The sequence below is a fragment of the Theropithecus gelada genome, chromosome 5 (genome assembly GCF_003255815.1).
Source record: "Theropithecus gelada isolate Dixy chromosome 5, Tgel_1.0, whole genome shotgun sequence".
In the NCBI taxonomy this organism is placed as follows: domain Eukaryota; kingdom Metazoa; phylum Chordata; class Mammalia; order Primates; family Cercopithecidae; genus Theropithecus; species Theropithecus gelada.
The window spans coordinates 39,151,182-39,171,496 of record NC_037672.1 but is presented as its reverse complement, the minus strand read 5'-3'; the positions used below and the strand labels follow the sequence as shown (position 1 = coordinate 39,171,496).

General features: G+C 42.5%; 1 protein-coding gene across 9 annotated transcripts in view; it reads right to left on the bottom strand.

Annotated features, from left to right (window-relative positions):
• Positions 1-20,315, bottom strand: part of RHOH (ras homolog family member H) — a 51,844-nt gene that overhangs the window by 29,089 nt on the left and 2,440 nt on the right. For 2 of the 9 annotated variants that reach the window (XM_025385344.1, XM_025385338.1), the window contains exon 2: positions 16,519-16,698. The exons of 2 other annotated variants lie outside the window; for them this stretch is intronic. The gene's annotated coding sequence lies outside the window, so the exon portion shown is untranslated. Of the gene's footprint in view, positions 1-13,275; positions 13,330-16,518; positions 17,050-19,940; positions 20,105-20,315 lie in introns of those variants that run through there. 5 more of the 9 variants (XM_025385340.1, XM_025385339.1, XM_025385341.1 and 2 more) reach the window with 4 other exon arrangements.

The following is a 20,315-nucleotide window of genomic DNA, read 5'->3' as shown; positions in this document are numbered from 1 at the left end:
CTTTGTTCACATAATGATACAGAGGGGTGTGTTTCTCTACCACACAAAAAGTCTGTTTTCCCTTCTCCCTCCTTTAATGATATTCTCCTGGCTGAATTCTAGTGTCTTCCCAACCATGAGTCATCACTGCTATTCCTGCATAAAATAGAGTGTTCTGGGCCTCTCACTTCTACGAAGGACTATAGTTTAGAAAAATCTGATAAGATGATAAGATCCCCACAGCACGTGTCTTGCTCTGAGATTATTAGAGACCCAGTTTAGGGGAACCGTCCCTTTAGGGAGATGGCAAAGGAAGCAGTTCCCCAATCTATCAGCAGAGGCTGCCACCCCCATGATAAGGATCCCGTGCAAGGAAGTCTGACTCTCGGGGTTTCAGCCAGCTGGCACGGCCAGTATCCAACAAGTCCCCATCAGGGAGCATCTTACCAGAAGGTCCCTGCCTACATGGAGTGAATCAAGGGTGATAAAAAAGTCCTCTCCCTACCAAATTTCTTCTATCCTTGGAGCAGCCCTTTCTCTTCAGGTTTGGAGCTTTGTTGAAATGCAAATATCCTTGGAAGGTAAAGACTTTTTTTTTTTTTTTTTTTACCATTAGCACGTTTACACAAATGTGCATCCGGTCCCATTCTTTCCTCAAAGCCAGTTTTAATTGGAGGAGAAGGAAGGTTTTTTTTGTTTGTTTCTTTGTTTTGTTGAGACGGAGTCTCGCTCTGTCGCCCAGGCTGGGGTGCAGTGGCCGGATCTCAGCTCACTGCAAGCTCCGCTTTCCGGGTTTACGCCATTCTCCTGCCTCCGCCTCCTGAGTAGCTGGGACTACAGGCGCCCGCCACCTCGCCCGGCTAGTTTTTTTGTATTTTTTAGTAGAGACGGGGGTTTCACCGGGTTAGCCAGGATGGTCTCGATCTCCCGACCTCGTGATCCGCCCGTCTCGGCCTCCCAAAATGCTGGGATTACAGGCTTGAGCTACCGCGCCCGGCCTAGAGAAGGAAGTTTTTTTTTTTTAAAAAAATCACCTATATACAAAAGAGAGGTGAGGATCAGAAGATATACCTTACTGGGCATTGATCCTATTCTCTGGCCCATTCCCAGATAAGTGTAAGCCCTCGATGACTTCAAACAGCACTGGTAGCCCACCAGTTTTCCATGTCATCTGTGGATTATCTGAAGTGACATGAATCTGAACTCTCAACAATTATCAATCATGCAGTCATTCCTCAAACATGTGTCGCACTCTGATGACAGGCTGGGGAATATTCTAGATTTTGCACAGAGGACGAAGTAAACTGAGGAACTCTAATCCATCCCAAGGTCAAGTGTCCAATGTATGGATGACGATTGCCTAGGTTCGTAATATTCATCATAACGAAGATGTTAAGGAAGGATTTGGCAGTTCATTTGCTTCATTTGCTATCCACCCTACAGTCCTGGGAAGTTATCTCTATCATAATTTATACAGCAGTCGAGGCCCAGGGTAGTGAAGTCAGGGCAGCCTCCAAATTTAATCATCTAAATCATTATGTACCCTGGGAGTTGTTTACAATGTTTTCCTGGGAAGCTGTATTTTTAAAGCACCGGATGACTCAGAAGCACAGTCCAGCTGGAGGAATAATGTTAGACAGCTCGGGGCAGCTTTCTCAGACAGCTTTTCATTTGACCATCACAATTCAAGAAGGAAGCACCATGACATTATAATTCCCATTTCACAACTGAAGCAGCTTAGGCACCGAAAAAACAATCCGGCTAAAAAGTAAAACAAAACAAAACAAATCGGCTCTCTTTTTCCATTTTATTTCCTTTTCATCTCTTACAAACAAACTAACGGAACTATCAGAACAAATTATCTCATGAACAATCATTTATGACTCCACTGTTTGCAAAACCTCTTTCAGTCTTTGTACCATCCACATAAGAGCAATCAAATAGCTCTCTAAAAACCCAATGAAACTACCCCCAAGACATCACCTATGACACTTAAATGTCTTCCTGCATCACTTCATTTTTGCCATTAAAAATAATCAACATTACACTTTGGGAGGCCGAGGCAGGCAGATCACTTGAGGCCGGGAGTTCAAGACCAGCCCAGCCAACTTAGCGAAAGCTCGTCTCTACTAAAAATACAAAAAAAATTAGTCAGGCATGGTGGTGCACGTCTGTAATCTCAGCTACTTGTGAGGCTGAAGCACGAGAATCGCTTGAGCCCAGGAGGCAGAGGTTGCAGTGAGCAGAGATTGCACCAGCTGCACTCTGGGATGCGTGACAAAGCAAAAGGCCGTCTTAAAATAAATAAATAAATAAAGTTTTTTTTAAAAAATAGAAATAAAATATATGTTAAATAAAATGTTGTTTGTTCCATTCAACTTACAAAACATACCTCTTGAGGGGCTAGTGTGCTAATATACAAAGATATACATTCAAATAAGACACAGTTCCTACTTTTAAGATGTTTATAGTACAATGAGAGAAGACCAACAATGACAACATAAAGTAAGCTGTTCATTAATTTATGACATTCTCTATGGCAGGCATTGTTAGTTTTCTGCTCCATACTTGTGCCTTTCTTTGTCATCAGTAATAGATAATATGCAAGCTTCGGGCAATGGATCATGTTTGGTCTAGCCCAGTATTTCTCAACTTTTTTTTCAAGATCATCTCCCTAAGAGCATTTTTAGACGCTTTTTTCCTAATTGCCCCTTCCATGAAATTTTAATACCATAGATAAATTATATGTCTGTATATATGCTGTATGTATGACTGTGCTTGATACATATAAAGAGTGAGATATTTTTCCTGCCTTTTCCCTCCCACAAAAGCAATATCCTTCCCGTAAGGGATGATATCAACAGCACCACCCTATCCACACCCTACCCCAACCCTCACGCTGTTCTCCACCATGCTCCCCACACCCACCCACTCTGCCTGTTAGGAATGTGTGGTCTAAGGGAGTTGTTAATAATAAACCTATTTCCTGTTTCCCACCTTCATGGGAGCTGGGGTGGCTGTGTAACCTTGTTCTACCAATGACACGGAAGCTGGTATCTGTTTGGGAGGTCTCCGGGAACATTCTTGGTTCCCTGGAAAATCAAACAGCCACTGCCAACTCATCCTCCTTTCCACTCCAACCTTCCCATGCGTCTTGAATGGAGCACATAACTAGAAGCTGCGGCAGTCATCGTGCAGCTATGACAAAAGACAACAGAATGGTAGGCAGTCTCATTGAGCCATTAGCCCAGGGCCGGAAACGCAGACCTCCGACATCCTGTTACGTGGAGAAATGAATCCTGGTTGCTTTAAGCCCCGGGTTGGTAGGTATTGCATCAATTATACAATTGTTATACAAAGCATGTTAATTGATCAGCTGGATGCCTTACAAGCAATAGCTGTCCTCTTATGATCACGAGTTATTGGTAAACCAAGCCGGAAAGAAGCACACACATATACACACACACACACATGTAATCAGGAATATTACACAAATCAGACACGAGATTTCACTCCTGTTTAAGAGGAAAGTCTTTTTCACTAAACGAATCAACATTTCAAAGAGTTATATGGTATTCAAACTAATATTTGGCATTTGGAATTAACAAACTTTTAGATATTTGGTATTACTGTGTAGAAAAATGGTCATGAAAAGATACAAGGTAATTTTCCTTTATTTTCCTACTTTACACAAAATGGATATATTTATGATTTACCTAGGAGATATGTCTTTCAAAATATTTGAAAGTCAATTCTTTTCTAATTGAATATTTAAGATGCATAAGGAAAATGTGCTTCTTAAAGGATCTCTTAACTGGACGCCATGGCTCAGGCCTGTAATCCCAGCACTTTGGGAGGCCGAGGTGGGTGAATTTGCTTGAGGAGTTCAAGACCAGTCTGGGCAACATAGTGAAACCCCATCTCTACAAAAAAATACAAAACTTAGCCGGCATGGTGGTGCATTCCTGTAGTCCCAGCTCCTCAGGAGGCTGAGGTGGGAGAATCACCTGAGCCCAAGAGGTGGAGGTTGCAGTGAGCCATGATCGGGCTACTGCACTCTAGCCTGGGCCACAGAGTGAGATCCTGTCTCACTAAAAGAAAAAAGAAGGCCGGGCGCGGTGGCTCAAGCCTGTAATCCCAGCACTTTGGGAGGCCGAGACGGGCGGATCACGAGGTCAGGAGATCGAGACCATTCTGGCTAACACAGTGAAACCCCGTCTCTACTAAAAATACAAAAACTTAGCCGGGCGAGGTGGCAGGCGCCTGTAGTCCCAGCTACTCGGGAGGCTGAGGCAGGAGAATGGCGTGAACCCGGGAGGCGGAGCTTGCAGTGAGCTGAGATCCGGCCACTGCACTCCAGCCTGGGTGACAGAGTGAGACTCCGTCTCAAAAAAAAAAAAAAAAAAAAAAGAAAAAAGAAAAAAAAATCTCTTCGGGAACCTTTTTACAGGTTAAAATGGAGAAATAATCATCTGTATTCATCACTTGAATATTTTATATTTTGCTTAAATTATGATACTAGCTAATGCTAATTAGCTCATCTTTTAAAAATAGAAACCACTCACAAACTTAACTGATAATTCCAACATCTCTCACTAAAAGTGGTTTTCTATGCTTTGAGAAACTCAAAATCCCTCTACATCTAAAGAGCCTCTAAATTTTATTAGATACAATTTAATTATAGACTTAGGGCTTTCAAAGCATTGGGTTTCTTTTAAAATGTCAAAAAAAAAAGTATCATGCCAGAATCATTTTAATTAATTTCATTATTAACCTCACACTGAAAACTGACATTCTTTTAATAAAGATTATTGGCCTTTTTTTTTTATATACAAACAATATATGCTACTTATAGAAAAGACAGGAAAAAATGAAAAACATTTTAAATCATGTAATCTTATCACACACTAGATAATTTCTAACATATTTATTTATCTCCATATTCTGAATTCATGTATAAGAATACATATATAGGCCTTTTTATATTATAAATAAAAATATTATATATATATATTTTTTGAGACAGGGTCTCACTTTGTCACCTTTATCACCTCATACATTTCTGTTGGGCATTTTAAGTTGTTTCTTGGTTTCTCTATTATTAGCAGACACCATTTTGTTGAGAAGTCTTGCTTTTATAATAAGACACCTTGCATTGTTTTCTTAGGAATAATTCTTAAATGTGGTAAAAGACCATGAACAATTTAAAGCTGATCATTCATGTTGTTGCCTAACAACTCACAATTTTTCCGAAAAGAGGCCTTTCTAAAGTCTCCTAAAACAATTCCAAATAATAATTTAGAACAGAGCATATTAAGTGGAGAGAAGAAGGGATTATTTGGCTCGTTTTCCTGACTGGCTGATGATATTGTTCATAAATTGTTCATTGGCCAATATTTTGTAGGAAAAGAAAAAACTTGATTATAATTTAAAAGTTTCTAAGCAAACCTTAAAGACTATAAAGGCAACTGAACTTGTTATTTATTCTGCATTTTACATTGGTTACTAGTTTGTTAATGAAACAGTTCTTAAGAGTTGTTAAGCACTCCCAAAATTGGCAAAGGAAACAAAAAGTAACTATAATTAATGGATAAAATAATGAGCTATGTACCTGTTGAGAAATAAAACCAATCACGACAAAATTTATAAAGGAAGGATCACTAACGTTTAAATTCCAAATAGCCCGAGTGAGTGTAGGGAAATAAACAGAGTATGATCATTTCAGTCCTCCAAAGAAAGGACAAGTAAATCAGAGGAAGCTGGAGGATAATATAACTTTATAAGGTTGGTTGGTCACAGGTCCAAAAAAATGTAGATAGAAACACAGGCTGAAAACACTGGTGATTTTTTTAAAAAAACACAATTGTACCATCTAGTTTTTGTTTTTGTTTTTAATATTTTTTGAGACCAAGTCTCACTCTGTTGCCCAGGCTGGAGTGCAGTGGCATGATCTCAGCTCATTGCAACCTCTGCCTCCTGGGTTCAAGCAATTCTGTGCCTCAGTCTCCCAGGTAGCTGGGATTACAGGCGTGAGCAACCATGCCCGGCTAATTTTTGTATTTTTAGTAGAGACCAGGTTTTACCATGTTGGCCAGGCTGGTCTCGAACTCCTGACCTCAGATAATCCACTCGCCTCGACCTCCCACAGTGCTGGGATTACAGGCGTGAGCCACAGTGCCCGGCCACCATCTAGTTTTTAAACAGAAGCCACAAGCATCTAGCCCCTGCTGGAGGAGAAACTTTAATTTTTCCTTCCATATATGTGTGTGATGGGTCTTTCCTGGTGACATATTAAGTGGGTAGTACTTGGGGAAATCCAAACTATTAGTTTGGGGTTTGAACTCTGGACCCAAGTTTTACATAGAACCCTCCTGCTGCATCCTGAAAACTATCCATGTGTTTTCATAGCTCTAGAATGTAATAGAAACACTACCACAATCTATATTTCAATTGCTTTTCCTGAAATGTAGAGGATGAAAAAAGAAAAGATAACTATAGGATTCAGATAAAATACTCATAGTTGCCTTTTGTTAATTCAAATGATCCTTTAAGTTATTAGCTGTATTTCTATCACATTAGGAAGCAATGTCAATGTTTAAGCTTCTTTCTGTAGATTTTGCACATCTTGGAGGGAAAACACTGGGATGATAACTTTTTTTTTTTTTTTTTTTTTTGAGACGGAGTCTCACTCTGTTGTCTGGGCTAGAGTGCAGTGGCGCAATCTCTGCTCACTGCAACCTCCGCCTCCCAGGTTCAAGCAATTCCCTGCCTCAGTCTCCCAAGTAGCTGGGATTACAGGTGCCTGCCATCACGCCTGGCTAATTTTTGTATTGTTAGTGGAGATGGGGTTTTACCATCTTGGCCAGGCTGGTCTTGAACTCCTGACCTCATAATCCACCCGCCTCAGCGTCCCAAAGTGCTGGGATTACAGGCATGAGCCACCGTGCCCGGCCTGATGGCAATTTTAATATATAAACACTTAAAGACTCACAAATAAGATGTATACAAGTATATTTAACCTAAAAGGCATATGCCTTATTTGCTGTAAGAAATATCCATTGCTATTATATTTTTAAAGTAGATATTATTATAGATATTTCTCTGATATTGCCAGATATTCTGTGTTTAGGAATATATGACAATATTGTTTTGGCACATATAGGAAATTGTGGTATTGTCAATAAGTAAGGGTTTTTCTGGCTTTTCCCCTCCTATTTCCTGTATGTGCCTCCAACCCTCTCTCCTACTTCCTTATCACGTGAAGAAGACAGAGAAAGACTATTATTGATATAAATTTTAGCAAGTTACTGCCCAAATAGTAGAACTTGAGGAAAATCAGGTTTTATCAAGAAAAAGTATACCAAAGGGGATTTTTAGGCCCCTTAAAGGTTTTTGTAGTTGATTTTACATCATTTAAATTTGACTCTAAATACATTGAGTTTCCTTTTCCTTGTTAGAAGGAATAATTACAGGCATTCTTATGCTTCTCAACCACAGTTGGGATCATTTTCAGCTCAAAACTGGAACAAAGACCAGGAGAATTTTTTGTGGCAACTGAGAAAAAAAAAATGCAAAAAAGGGAGAAAAAGGTTCATAGTAAGGGTTGTATGTTTAGAGGCTCTCAAGAAGGTGACAGCTGGACCTGGAGGGAAGACAAATGAAAAGTAGGGGTCCTGCCTGAAAGAAAGGAAAAGAGCCAAGGAAGAGATGTGTGCCAGTCCATTCTCTGCACGGGCAGCTAGGTTGCTAGACATAATGACCTGGCAGGGGAAATAATCTCCAGGAGGTAAGAGGAGGAGAGACTTTGCTACCAAACTTTGGTGTACATGGAATATTTGTGTTTTGAGGGCTGTGACTGTATGATGCAATATTATTATTAAAATAGATATCGAAACTTGCAGGAAACCTAGTCATGGATGTGCAATAATTAAAATGGTTATAGAAGTTAAGGCACACTGATTACAGGAACATATCTGTTATAGATTTTCCCTCTCTATCTCAAAGACAGATTTCCAATTTCTATGCTATCTCACATCAAGAGAACCTTGACTCACAATGTATTTAGTCAATTTCACATTCTTTTTCTCTGGAGGGATGGAGATGGGAGTGCGTTTCTCTTTCTCATCCTGTGTCAATCCACTGTATGACCGTGACATGAGAATGTGGCCTCATCTCACCACTTCCAGCAGGGTTGGCTAATTTAAACAGACGGGTTTGGGGTAAGTCTCCATACCGTGCCTGATACTACAGTCTGGGAGCACAGGAAATGAACAAAGCTTTCAGCTGAAAACACTCAGTTCCCCAAATTGCAGGTCAGATACTCACTAATGGAAGATGACCAACTGGGCTTCTGTGATCAAAAGGAAACGAACTATCTTCAAAGTTATCAAAGCCCAACCAGATGTTCAGCTTCAGATAGGACAACTACATCTTACACTCAGAAGCGAGCATGTTACCCACCGGCTAATGCCAATGCCTTTCACCCTAAAAGCAGCCAGGCTGGTATCCAGTACGTTGCTTAGGGGCATCAGGTGACCCCACACTACTCACTACACTCTAGAGTTGGCCAAACCAGTGCTTACAACCTGCCTGCATTTCTTTTTCTTTTTCTTGTAAACTGAGTCTCGCTTTGTTGCCCAGACTGCAGTGCAGTGACACGATCTCGGCTCACTGCAACCTCTGTCTCCTGGGTTCAAGCGATTCTCCTGCCTCAGTCTCCGGAGTAGCTAGGATTACAGGCGCATGTGCCACCACGCCCAGCTAATTTTGTATTTTCAGTAGAGACGGGGCTTCGCCATGTTGGCCAGGCTGATTTTGAACTCCTGATCTCAGGCAATCTGCCTGCCTCAGCCTCTCAAAGTGCTGGGATTACAGGCGTGAGCCACTTCACCTGGCGCTGCCTGCATTTCTTGTGCCACCCAAGGCATCATGAGCTGATAAGTAAGACATTAAAGTGGCATCTTGAGAGGCTGCTTTCCCAAATGGGAACCCACCCTGGCTTCACTTGAGAGAATTCAGAACTAACCATTTAGAGCGTTAATCATGTTATCTGAAGGAAACCAACTCTAGCCCCACATGCTACTCATTTTAAGGATCTGATGCTATAAATCTACACATGTATCTGCCATCTTACCCTCATTTCAGCCATCAGTTGGAGAAGCAGCATTTCAGTCTTTAGGAGATTAATCTGATGTCAGTAATAACCAGAACTTCCTCTGCAATAATCCCTCTGCTGCGGCCGGAGCTCCTCACATGAGGCCTCTGGATCCCTGAGAGTCCGTGAATGGGTTTTAGAGGGTCCTTATATCCCCTAAGCCTCTGCGGCAAATGTTCATGTCCCTGTATGAGAAAGCCTTTGGCTCTCATTACATTGTCAAACGAATCCGTGACCGAAAATAGTGATTAGGAAACATTGCTCCAGAGCATAAGCCAATCAGTCCATTAAAAACCCTGTTAGGTGGGGAATAGAATAGTCAGCGTGTGCTTGTAGAAAGAGGTCTGATTTCAAGTGTTAGACCCTTGCACATCCAACAGACCCTGTGAGTTGCGCCTCCAGTGTTAAGATGGGTCGTTAACTTATCCTCGATTTACCACACCATGTCTCGAGAGATTAGAGGCCCTGATGATGGGGAATGTGAGTAAAGTAAAAGAATCATCTCCACCGTAAGAAGAGCACGAGACATTGAAGGCTATTTGAAAGCTATTACAATCACTAAATTTCCAAAGCCAGGTGAAGCAGATAATCTCAGAACCGTGGCTACTGCGATGTCATTCACTTTCATATGTTTATTTTGTGATATAAGGTTGTTATGGCATAAGTCTAATTGTTATGACTATTTTGAGTGCTCAGTTCTGTATATAAAATACTACATTTCATCAAAAAATATACTTTCTTTTCTTCTTTAACATAACGTTATCATACAGTAAGGTCCAGAGTGTTTTCTGTCCATAGCTCTCCCATATTCTACTACGGGTTTAACAACCACCTCTCTATGGCCGGAAAGAGACTGTTTATGGGCCCCAGACTCTCCCCATGACCTTCCTTCTCTGCGCTCGTAGTTCCCCTGGCCATGGCTACTTTTAATTTGTTCAGATGCCGGACAAAACTGTTTAACTATGGAAGAGAATTTTGTGCCACAAACTATATTCCTTTAAGGAATATCATAAGTACAGCTTCCTGTTTTGTGCTGTTTGTTTCTATAACAAATAAAATAACTTGTCCCTCTGGGCTTTCTCTGTTTTCATTCCCCTTTTATATTATAAGTCCTTCAATTCTGAGCCTTTAAGTAACCACTTCACCCACAATACACACACACACACACACTCTCACACACTCACAGATATACCTTCCCTGGACAAAACCAAACTGTTACCTTTATTCCACTAGTGTTTCTCAAAGTGTAATCTTCAGGTAATTCACATCGGAGTCTTCACAGGGTGGGAGGATTTGTTAAAAATGCATATTCCTGCCAACGTCCAGACCAACTGCATCAGAATGCATGGAGATGGAACATGGATGCTAAATTAGTTAACTCTTCCCCCACTCATCCAGGTGATTCTCAAACACACTAAAACGAACCGGCCAGGCGCGGTGGCTCACGCCTGTCTGTAATCCCAGCACTCTGGGAGGCCGAGGCGGGCGGACCACGAGATCAGGAGATTGAGACCATACTGGCTAACACGGTGAAACTCCGTCTCTACTAAAAATACAAAAAATTAGCCGGGTGTGGTGGCGGGCGCCTGTAGTCCCAGCTACTCGGGATGCTGAGGCAGGAGAACGGCGTGAACCCGGGAGGCGGAGCTTGCAGTGAGCTGAGATCCCGCCACTGCGCTCCAGCCTGGGCGACAGAGTGAGACTCCGTCTCAAAAAATAATAAATAAATAATAAATAAATAAATAAATAAAACTTGAGAACCGTTGCTTTACAAAAATCATTTCCTCTCTGGTTTCAGCCCCTGTTTTTTTCGGGTCAAAATGGAGCTATTTTCTTATCCATCTTGTTTACCTCTGAGATCAGCATCTCCTTGTCTCTTCCTAAGAAACCTTCTCTCCCCCGTCTCTCTGGCCTTTGATGGTAGCTTTTCTCTGGGCTATTTCTCAGGCCTTGCAGTCTACTTTAGCAAGTCCTCAGGACACAGTTACTTACTTCTTCCTCCTCCTTAAGCTGCTCTAAAGAAACCCCTTTAGCATCCACAGCTCACACTGCCCAGCTCCAAACTCCCTTTACAATACCCTGCCCAGGGATTCACAGTAACATCTATTGGTTAAAGGTAAGCCCCATATGGTTCACAAAACTCATAGCCTTCCTCCTAAATATTAGAACTACTCAAGATCACTTATTAACAGGGGTTCTCCAAATTTCTTAAATGCACACACCACGACCACAATAAACGAAATAAAAACAAGTTCTCCTATTTCACCATTCTAACATACCAAATGCTGTCATCTTTTTTACAGCTCATATTTAATTCTTATTCATAACAAAATCAGAACGTAATTAAAAATTTTAATTCTGCTTTCCTAACCTAATATCATATCAAATATATTTTCATAACTGTCATAACTATGATTTTTAATGACTTTAAAACAACCCACGGGCTGTGCTCAGTGACGTGCCTGTAATCCTAGCACTTTGGGAGGCCGAGGCAGGAGGATCACTTGATCCCAGGAGATGGAGACCAGCCTGGGCAACAAAGTGAGACCCCGTCTCTACAAAAAATAAAAGGTTAGCCAAGTGTGGTGGCACACACCTGTGGTCCCAGCTACTTGGGAGGCTAAGGCAGGAGGATCAAATGAGCACAGGAGGTCAAGGCTGCAGTCAGCTGTGATTACGCCACTGCACTCCAGCCTGGGTGACAAAACAAGACCCTGTCTTTAAAAAAAAAAAAAAAAAAAAAATCTCATGGAGTTAACGTTGCCAGAGCCCCTATTGCTTAGTGTTTAGGTTATTTTCAGATTTTGCTGCTATACGTGATAATACGATGAATATGTTCATGCATTTTATTTCTTTCTTCTTTGAATTATTTATTCAGAATACATTTGCAGGGGTGGAATGAATGGATCAAAGTGTATGAACACTTTAATGGCTCTTGGTACATATTGTCAAATCGCCATATTTGTATTTTACACAGTTCCTCAGTAGTATGCTAGTAAATGTTTAACAACATGCTTGCCCCCCCGCGCCCCCCCCCAAAAAAAAAAGGTAGGGAGCCTGATTTACTGTGTTTGGTGATTTTCACAGTGTAAATACTTTTACCATAGCCAATTTCAAGCCACCAACATGACATCGCTGAATGCAAAATTGAAAAGAGATGCTCAGATAGCACATTATAATACAGCATTTCCATAATACAGATAAAGAGAAGTCAGTAACTTCAGTGGCTTGGAAAATTTCTGAAAATATGACAATCAGCACTTATAAGCGAGCCTGTTCTAGAACACCACTGTAAACATCTCCCTTGATATTTTGCAAGAGCACATCTTTTTTTTTTTTTTTAATTGAAATCATTGAAATTTCACCCTGTTCCCATCTGTGTGACAAACAATGAGCATGCTTTTAGGTCCACGGATGATGCAAATAATGAACAAAATCTAATGCCAAAAAAAGGGGGATAGAGTGAACATCTAATGCCTGTCTGGGTTGAATAATTCCGTCTACCCACCGTCAAGCATTCATTTTACGGTGTTTTTTCCGTGAGATCATGTATACAAATGATTCGATCATTTGTTTACTTAACGAGGCACTGAATGGATGACTGTATGTAGTTCTCAGGCAAATGTGATGAGACCCGTATCTTCTGTTTCTTAACCACTCTCTTCCTTGGTTTTCTTTTCTACGAAATGAGGAAGAGGTCACTGTGACTTCTGTTTTACGAGAAACAGTGCAGAGATAAGAAAGGTTCAACTTATGCTCTAAGAAACACTTGAACATTTAGCAATGCTCTGGAAATTTCTTCCAAAAGCAATTCATTAGCATTCTATTTTACCAGAAAAGAATGTGATTTGGCACTTTCTTGCTTGAAAGCAGCTTCCCCTCTTTGGACTGCCCCGGAATAATATGTAGCTTCTAGATGTATACAACACTTTGGTTTTTAAATTAGTGGCGCCCTATGTTTGCATGTTAAAAGGTAAGTATGACTGAGCTAAACATCCTCACACCTTTGACCCAGTCACCCCACTCCCAGTAAGTCATCCCAAGGAATAAATTCAAAACAAAGGAAAATACTTTCCGTGTAAAAATATTAATCACAATAGAGAATAGATCAATTTGCCTCATTTCAGCACTATTCAACTTACAGCTTCTGGGGCCCTGGTAGGAGAGTTCTGGATTCCTGGTTCCTAAATCCCCACCTATAAAACGACCACTTTCCAAGTTGTTTTAGGGCTTCCATTTTTTAATCACACAGATTCCCAGATCTCATGTGAGGGTTGGGATATGAGACATGGAATTTCAGTTTCTTAAAAGCTCCCCAAGTGGTTTTGCTGTCCAGCCAGCTTTAGAAACCACTATTCCACACTGAAACAGCAGACACATGATCATTATCACTGAACAACTGTCCACATCCCAGCAACAGCATGAGAACTTCTTGTGCAAGTCGTCAAAAGGTTGTTCAGGGCATTCAAGCAGTTGCTAGAGTCAAACGGCTACAGAGCCACGGAGGAGCCCTAAGTTTCAGGCACCCTACCACCCCCCTGGGTCATCCTTTCCATCTCTGACACCCTCCTTGCTCTCACTGCCCACCCCAGCCCCCCACTCTGTCATGCTGCCTCCCAGCCTCCACCTGTGCACCCCATCCTGACTTGTGCTCATCCCTTTTCATACACAAAGCTCCAGAGTCTCCTCCCTTAGGACACCAGTGGGACTCTAGAAGGAACACTACCACTGTTTGACTCAAGTCATCTGCGCACATAATTAGGAATCCCCTGCACAATTAACACACCAGGTGGATTTCCATTTTTTATAGGAGGCTTTTAATCCAAAAAATATTTATAACCTAGAGAGTGGAATGGGGAAGCAGGATGCTTTTTAATCTTGGCTTTCACCTAGATCCAAGCATCCTGAACCCAAATAAGCACTTAATGCCACAACGATCCCCACTCGTAAGTAGAAATGGAATTTTAGTTGTGCTTTGTTAGCACCAAAATTAACACATTGTAAGATAGAATAATTTAATTTAAACTGGGCAAGGAAGAAAGGTCGCGCTCTCTGCCTCTAATGAAAATCACCTCTAGAATTCCACCCAAGCATTCAGAGAGCAACATCAAACAAGGAGGCCCACAAGTAATGCAGCAGCTACTCAGAGGACCTCTCTCATAAGCTAGAGAAACTGTTACAGAAAGGCTTAAAATAGCAGTTTCCAAGCTTGTTTTCCTTTCTTCATATGTATTCCCACTAGAAAAACATCCAACCCTGTGCCTTGTCCATATTTGGTGCTCAAAAAATGTTAATTCCCAGTCTCCACCTGTCACCCCCCACTTTCCCTGGAAAGGAATGTTGGGATTAGGAGAACGTTGGGATTTGCCGGCTTCTTGCTCTTAAGCCAGGGCTCATAACACCTTCATTTATGTCAATAGCCAAGTCCTTAAGAAGCATCATAAGAGTTGTATCTATTGAGAGATTTTTTTTTAATTAGGCACTAGGCTACATGCTTTACATGTTTTTATCTCATTTGATCTCTGCAACAACTCTCTGAGGTAGGTATTTTCAGTTATTATTAGTGTTATTTGAGTTATTTTGTGAATTTTTTTAAAAACTCTGAGCATTGAAGAAGTGAAGTAACTTGTCTGAGGTTCCCACAGCCCAGAAATGATAGAATGGGGATTCAATGCAAAGCGATCCGGTTCAAAAGTTGGGTTCTTATTCACCATGCTGTATGTTTGTTATTAAATGGGTTCAGATATTTTATGGTCCAGAAAAATAGTGTCTGAATTATTACGATCTACTGACTCTCTAAACAACGTCCAGAAAAAGAGCAGAAGCATACCCGTGCCATCTCATTTAGACATGCAAAGAAAGTAACACGTATTTCATGGAATTTGGGGACTGGCTTTTGAGGAATAGAGACTTGCTTATCATTCATCAACCAACTCGTCCTCCCAAGAGGAAGACCACTTTAATTCCCGGATAATTGAAAGGCCTCCTTAAAATGTAGAAACCAGAGGTGGAGGTCTTACCTGTACCCCGAGCCACATGAACCTTTCTCTGCGTAAATGATGTCCCAAGGGAAGACAGTAGAGGGCAAATGGAGGCCCACAGTCAGGTGTACGGATGCAGAAAGCAGCCCCAGTGGGAAGAGGCCACACTCGACAAGCTTCCTCTCACGTGGAATTCTGCTAGTGCCGTGAGCGCCAAGGAGGCGCAGCCCAGGGCAGAGGGAGACCAGTGACTATTGAATGGGGTCACTTCTCCCCAGTGCCTGCAAGGTCCTCCCTTTTGCGTCCACACCCTAACCGTCTAATCTGATTTCCTGCAATGTGTAAAACAAACTATCTTCTCTTCTCCGTTGTCTCTTCAACTGGCCTTATCATCTCCACGTCAGCCTCGCCTTTGTGCCTTTGCCCACAAGGTCCTCCTAGTCTGAAATCACCTTCCCCTTCTTCTTCTACCAACACTTCGCATCCTTTCAAAGCCCAGATCTTCCCGACGACTCCAGTTTGCCCCCAGACCACCTCCACAGAATTCACAGAACTCTTCAAGCCTGTGCTCCCCACTCATCACTGAATTCTCATCTTGCACTGCTTCCTAAATTTTACTTCTTATCACGACTACTAGATTATACGGCCCTTCGAAGTAGAGATTTTAAAAATATTTTTCTTATATCCTCCACAGCACCAGCTTAGAACCAGTAAGGGATCACCAACTACTTGTTGCCTGCTTGAATACTTCAATGGCAACTTTCATTTAGTAAAGCACCTAAAACCGGTGATTTCCCAAACTTTGTTTAGTTACAACTCAGGCTACTGACTGGTACCTCATAGCATATCTCCAAATCAAACCACCTCAGAAGAAAAATTTAATTTAATTAAAAACTACATGTTATACATCATAGAGCACTTTTGGGAAATGGACATTAGCATTGGCAAGAGGTGAAAAACACAAGCTAGAAGTTCCAGATTGAAATCTACATCATTTAGAATTTCGGTTCTGTTTCATTTCTGAACTAGACAACTTTAAAGTTCAGATTTGCACAACTTAGTCTTTAGATTTACTTCATCAAACCTTGGGTAGTATTTAAACTACCCATACAGTTGAGCCCAGCCACATTCAGTCACAAGCATATGCATTCTCTAGAATATCTGGAAAATCAAAAAGCCAACGACTGTAACTTTTAATGTTTCAAAAATCTTGTTAGGACTGTGGTGAGGGGCAGTGAATAGCAAAGCAACACCCCCCGTCCGTCCCCACTATGAATTGGTTCTACACCTTACAGCAGGTAGATCAGAGTCGTTACAACGTTTGGCCTAGAGTAAAAGCTAAACAAAATTAGAAAAATTTCTTTTGACACCAAAGAAATACTTTCAAAGAAGCAAAATCCTTACCTGTTGCAGAACGCCGAAGGAATTTCTTGACAGTAAAATGACTGACTCCGGAAATCAAATTTGTTCAGCAAAAGGATGTGAAAACAAAAGCGGCCCAAGCCTTTTCACTGTGGTTGATTTCCTCCTAGGATTAACCTCTCCCTCGCTCCCGAGAACATTAACTGGTTCACACTAGAAGAACTGAAAATACAAGAGTTGGGCTGGCAGGGAGTCCACCCCAAGATGGCTGGGTTTAGTGTGCGTGAGGCAGCAGGAGCAATCCGAATGTGACAAAAGAGATTAGCAAGTTCCTGTGCCTAAGTCAGTTTCCTGTAGCCGGCTTCTCCGCAGAGGGGGTTTCATTTGTGTGGGTTTAGGGGGGTGTGTGTGCACGTGCGTTTCTCTCCATTAGAATATGAAACTTCCCCAGATCAGAGGCAGAATAAGGCCTTTGCTGCACCGCTGGGTTTGCGTTGAATTTATCTCCCACCCCACTCCGAGACTGTATTTCTCTCCCGCTTCGCCCCATTTTCCTCCAGCAAAGCCCTACGTAAAACTGAAGAATGGAAGACCGAAGAGTCCAAATGATTCCTCATGGAAGTAAAATTACACACAAAAAAAAGTCCATGCCACTGATCCGTCTTGGTTAATCCGAGCTTAGGAAACAGCACCTTAGAACCTTCCTCACATCAGCTCGGGGAAAACAGGAGATGGGTTGTCTGCCTTGCTTTGCTGCGTTAAAAACTATCAAATAATATTTTGCAAAGAACAGACGCAGGCTTAGTAAGAGTTCAAGCAGCCCCCGCGGTGCGTTCACCCCTGTGTGGATGGGCACCTGGGCTGGGAGGTACCTGGCGATGAGTTGCTTTTTCAGACTCCTCAGAGTTTCGTTATTTGCCTAAAAACACAAGTTTACTTGTTTTGTCCTAATGGGCAATCCAGGTGTAGAGACCATCTGCAACTACTCAGGTTACGGCTAAACGCCTAACCCAACAAATGGAAATTTCGTGATGTGGTCACATCCCTCTGTGCCCCGAATCCCTGACTAACTGTTGATGCTACTGCTCACAGTGATAGCTTGGTCAAAACACCTGCCGGCCATAAGGATAAAATCAACTCCATGCCTTTTATTTTATTTTATCAGTGCATCGGCCCCACACTCAAAGATTTGAGTTTAATTGGGCTGGGTGGGGACCGGACATCAATATTATTTTAAACTCCTCTGATTATTCTAAAGTGCTGCTGCCACTCTAATGGATGAGAAGGAGGAAAGAACATTCCAAGCAGAGGCGAACAGTACATGCAAAGGCCCTGAGGTAGGAAAGAAGTTGGCATGTTCAAAGAAGTGAAAGCAGATGACTGTGCTTGCAGCACAGTTGTAGAGGGAATCAATGGTACGAGGTGAGCATTCTTATCAATAGACACACAATTACCAAGTTCACAAGACTTTCGTATGAACCCAAGTGTCAATTTGTTGATGCATAGTAAGAACTCAATCTGCCAGCTGAGATCCTTGAGCCTTCTGAAGAGCACATTATCTCCTAGAAAATCCTCTGTGGGAGGCCAGGTGCGGTGGTGGTGGCTCACACCTGTAATGCTAGCACTTTGGGAGGCCAAGGGGGGAAGCATTGCTTGAACCTAGGAGTTTGAGACCAGCCTGGGCAACATAGTGAGATCCCATCTCTACAAAAATATAAAAATTAGCTGGGCAACCACACCTGTAGTCCCAGCTACTCAGGAGTCCAAGGCAGGATTGCTTGAACCCATGAGGTTGAGGTTGCAGTGAGCTGCGATCCACCACCACACTCCAGCCTGGGGACACAGCAAGACTCTGTCTCAAAAAGAGAAAGAGAGAGAGAGAGAGAAAGAGACAGAAGAAGGGAAGGGCAGGGAGGGAAGGGAAGAAAGAAAAGAAAGAAAGGAAAGAAAGGGAAAATCCTCTGTGGAAAGCCAGATCACCATGGTGATGTTATCCACTGAGCAGAACATAAGCTTGTGGACACTTTATTTACTTCTGGTTTTGTTCATCAAAGGATTTAGAGCATCTTGCAAAAATACTTACACCTTAGCAAAATGAAACAATTAAAAACAAGAAATATGAAAACGAGGCCAAGAGAAATGGAGACAAAAGCGACACTAAAACGGGGGGTAAGGTTAATTACAGAGAATGTATGCCATGTGGCTCTACGCTCTTCAGCAACGGGTATGAAGCAGGAACTACCACCACACAGAAAACTCTTTGCCCACGGGAGAAACATAAACAAAGAGCTCAGAACCATGAGGCCTCCCTGGCTCCCCAGTGCTGAGATTAAAGAGGAACTCTGCCCCCTGGATTCCCATAGAGAGACAACATGGCTGAAGTGAAACACCATGTTTAGACTCCACGCCGCCAGCCACAAGTCTGTGAGGTGGTTCCTTACACTTTTCCTCCATGTATGCTGATTGCAACTCACCAAAGAGTTCACTAAAAGCAACCCCAGGGCGTGCGGCGGGGAGAGTGCAGCAGGAGATGAACAGAGTGTGCCACGCCACAACACCGCTTTGATGTTCCAGTTTTATCCAGAGATGAAAAATGACTTCATGGGCCGGGCACAGTGGCTCATGCCTATAATCCCCACACTTTGGGAGGCCGAGGCAGGCGAATTGTTTGAGCCAGGAGTCCAAGACCAGCCTGAGCAATATAGTGAGACCCAGTCTCTAAAATAATAATAATAATAGGCAGAGTGCGGTGGCTCACGCCTATAATCCCAAAACTGGAAGGCCGAGGAGGGCAGATCGCTTGAGGTCAGGATTTCGAGACCAGCCTGGTCAACATGGTGAAACCCCATCTCTACTAAAAATACAAAAATTAGCCGGGCATGGTGGTGCATTCCTGTAATCCCAGCTACTCAAGAGGCTGAGGCAGGAAAATTGCTTGAACCCGGTAGGCAGAGGTTGCAGTGAGCTGAGATCACACCACTGCACTCCAGCCTGGGCAACAGAGTGAGACTTCAGCCTAAATAATAATACTAATAATAATAAAGAAAAATGATTTCAGATATGCTTCAGAAAATTCAGGATAAAAAGTTTGTCTCATTCAAGTTTCTAAAAGATTTAAAGAGGCAAAGAGTTCAAAACTGGTTGCCCCTCCAACAAGAGATCCAGTGTCCTTTAAGGGGGACACTGTCTCCCCTTCAGAAAGCAGAGGAGTCACACAAGGACAGCTTCCTGTACGGACAGACCCCCTCCATCTCCTAAGTAGAAAGGGAGGTGAGGCTCTGCCCTTTGGGAAACAAAGCTAGAAACGCCACCAGCATGATTTATCATGCGCTCCAGGCCTCAGGCCTTGTACCATTTTCTGCACGAAAGTGGAGACGTACTCCAGAGTCGGGATGGACTGGGTGTCCTCAGGCACAAGCACTCCCACCCCATCCTGGAAGGGACTAGGAAGGGCACTGTCGTGCCTGGCTGCGAGACCCCTGTCCCTTTCACCCCATGGCTGACCACCCTTCTGCTTCTGAAGAACTGGCTTTCTGTGCCTGGAATTGCCAGTTTTAGATGATCTGGTACAGTCCAGCACTGGGCTTCCTCCTACTCCTGACTTACACGCCTCTAATCTTCACACAGTTTAATCTCAGAGAGGATTTTCTTAGACAGAGGGGACAGGGGGTCGCCATCTAATTTTCTTCCTTTCTTGAAAATGTCTTTTTGGTGTCTCTCTCTCTCCCCACTCCCCTCCTCCCCCACCCCGCCCCTCCTCTCCTCTCTCTCTCGTTCTCATTCTTTTAACAGACTTTTAACCGACAGGGGTAGTGGTGAGAGGAGGAAGCAAACGCTGA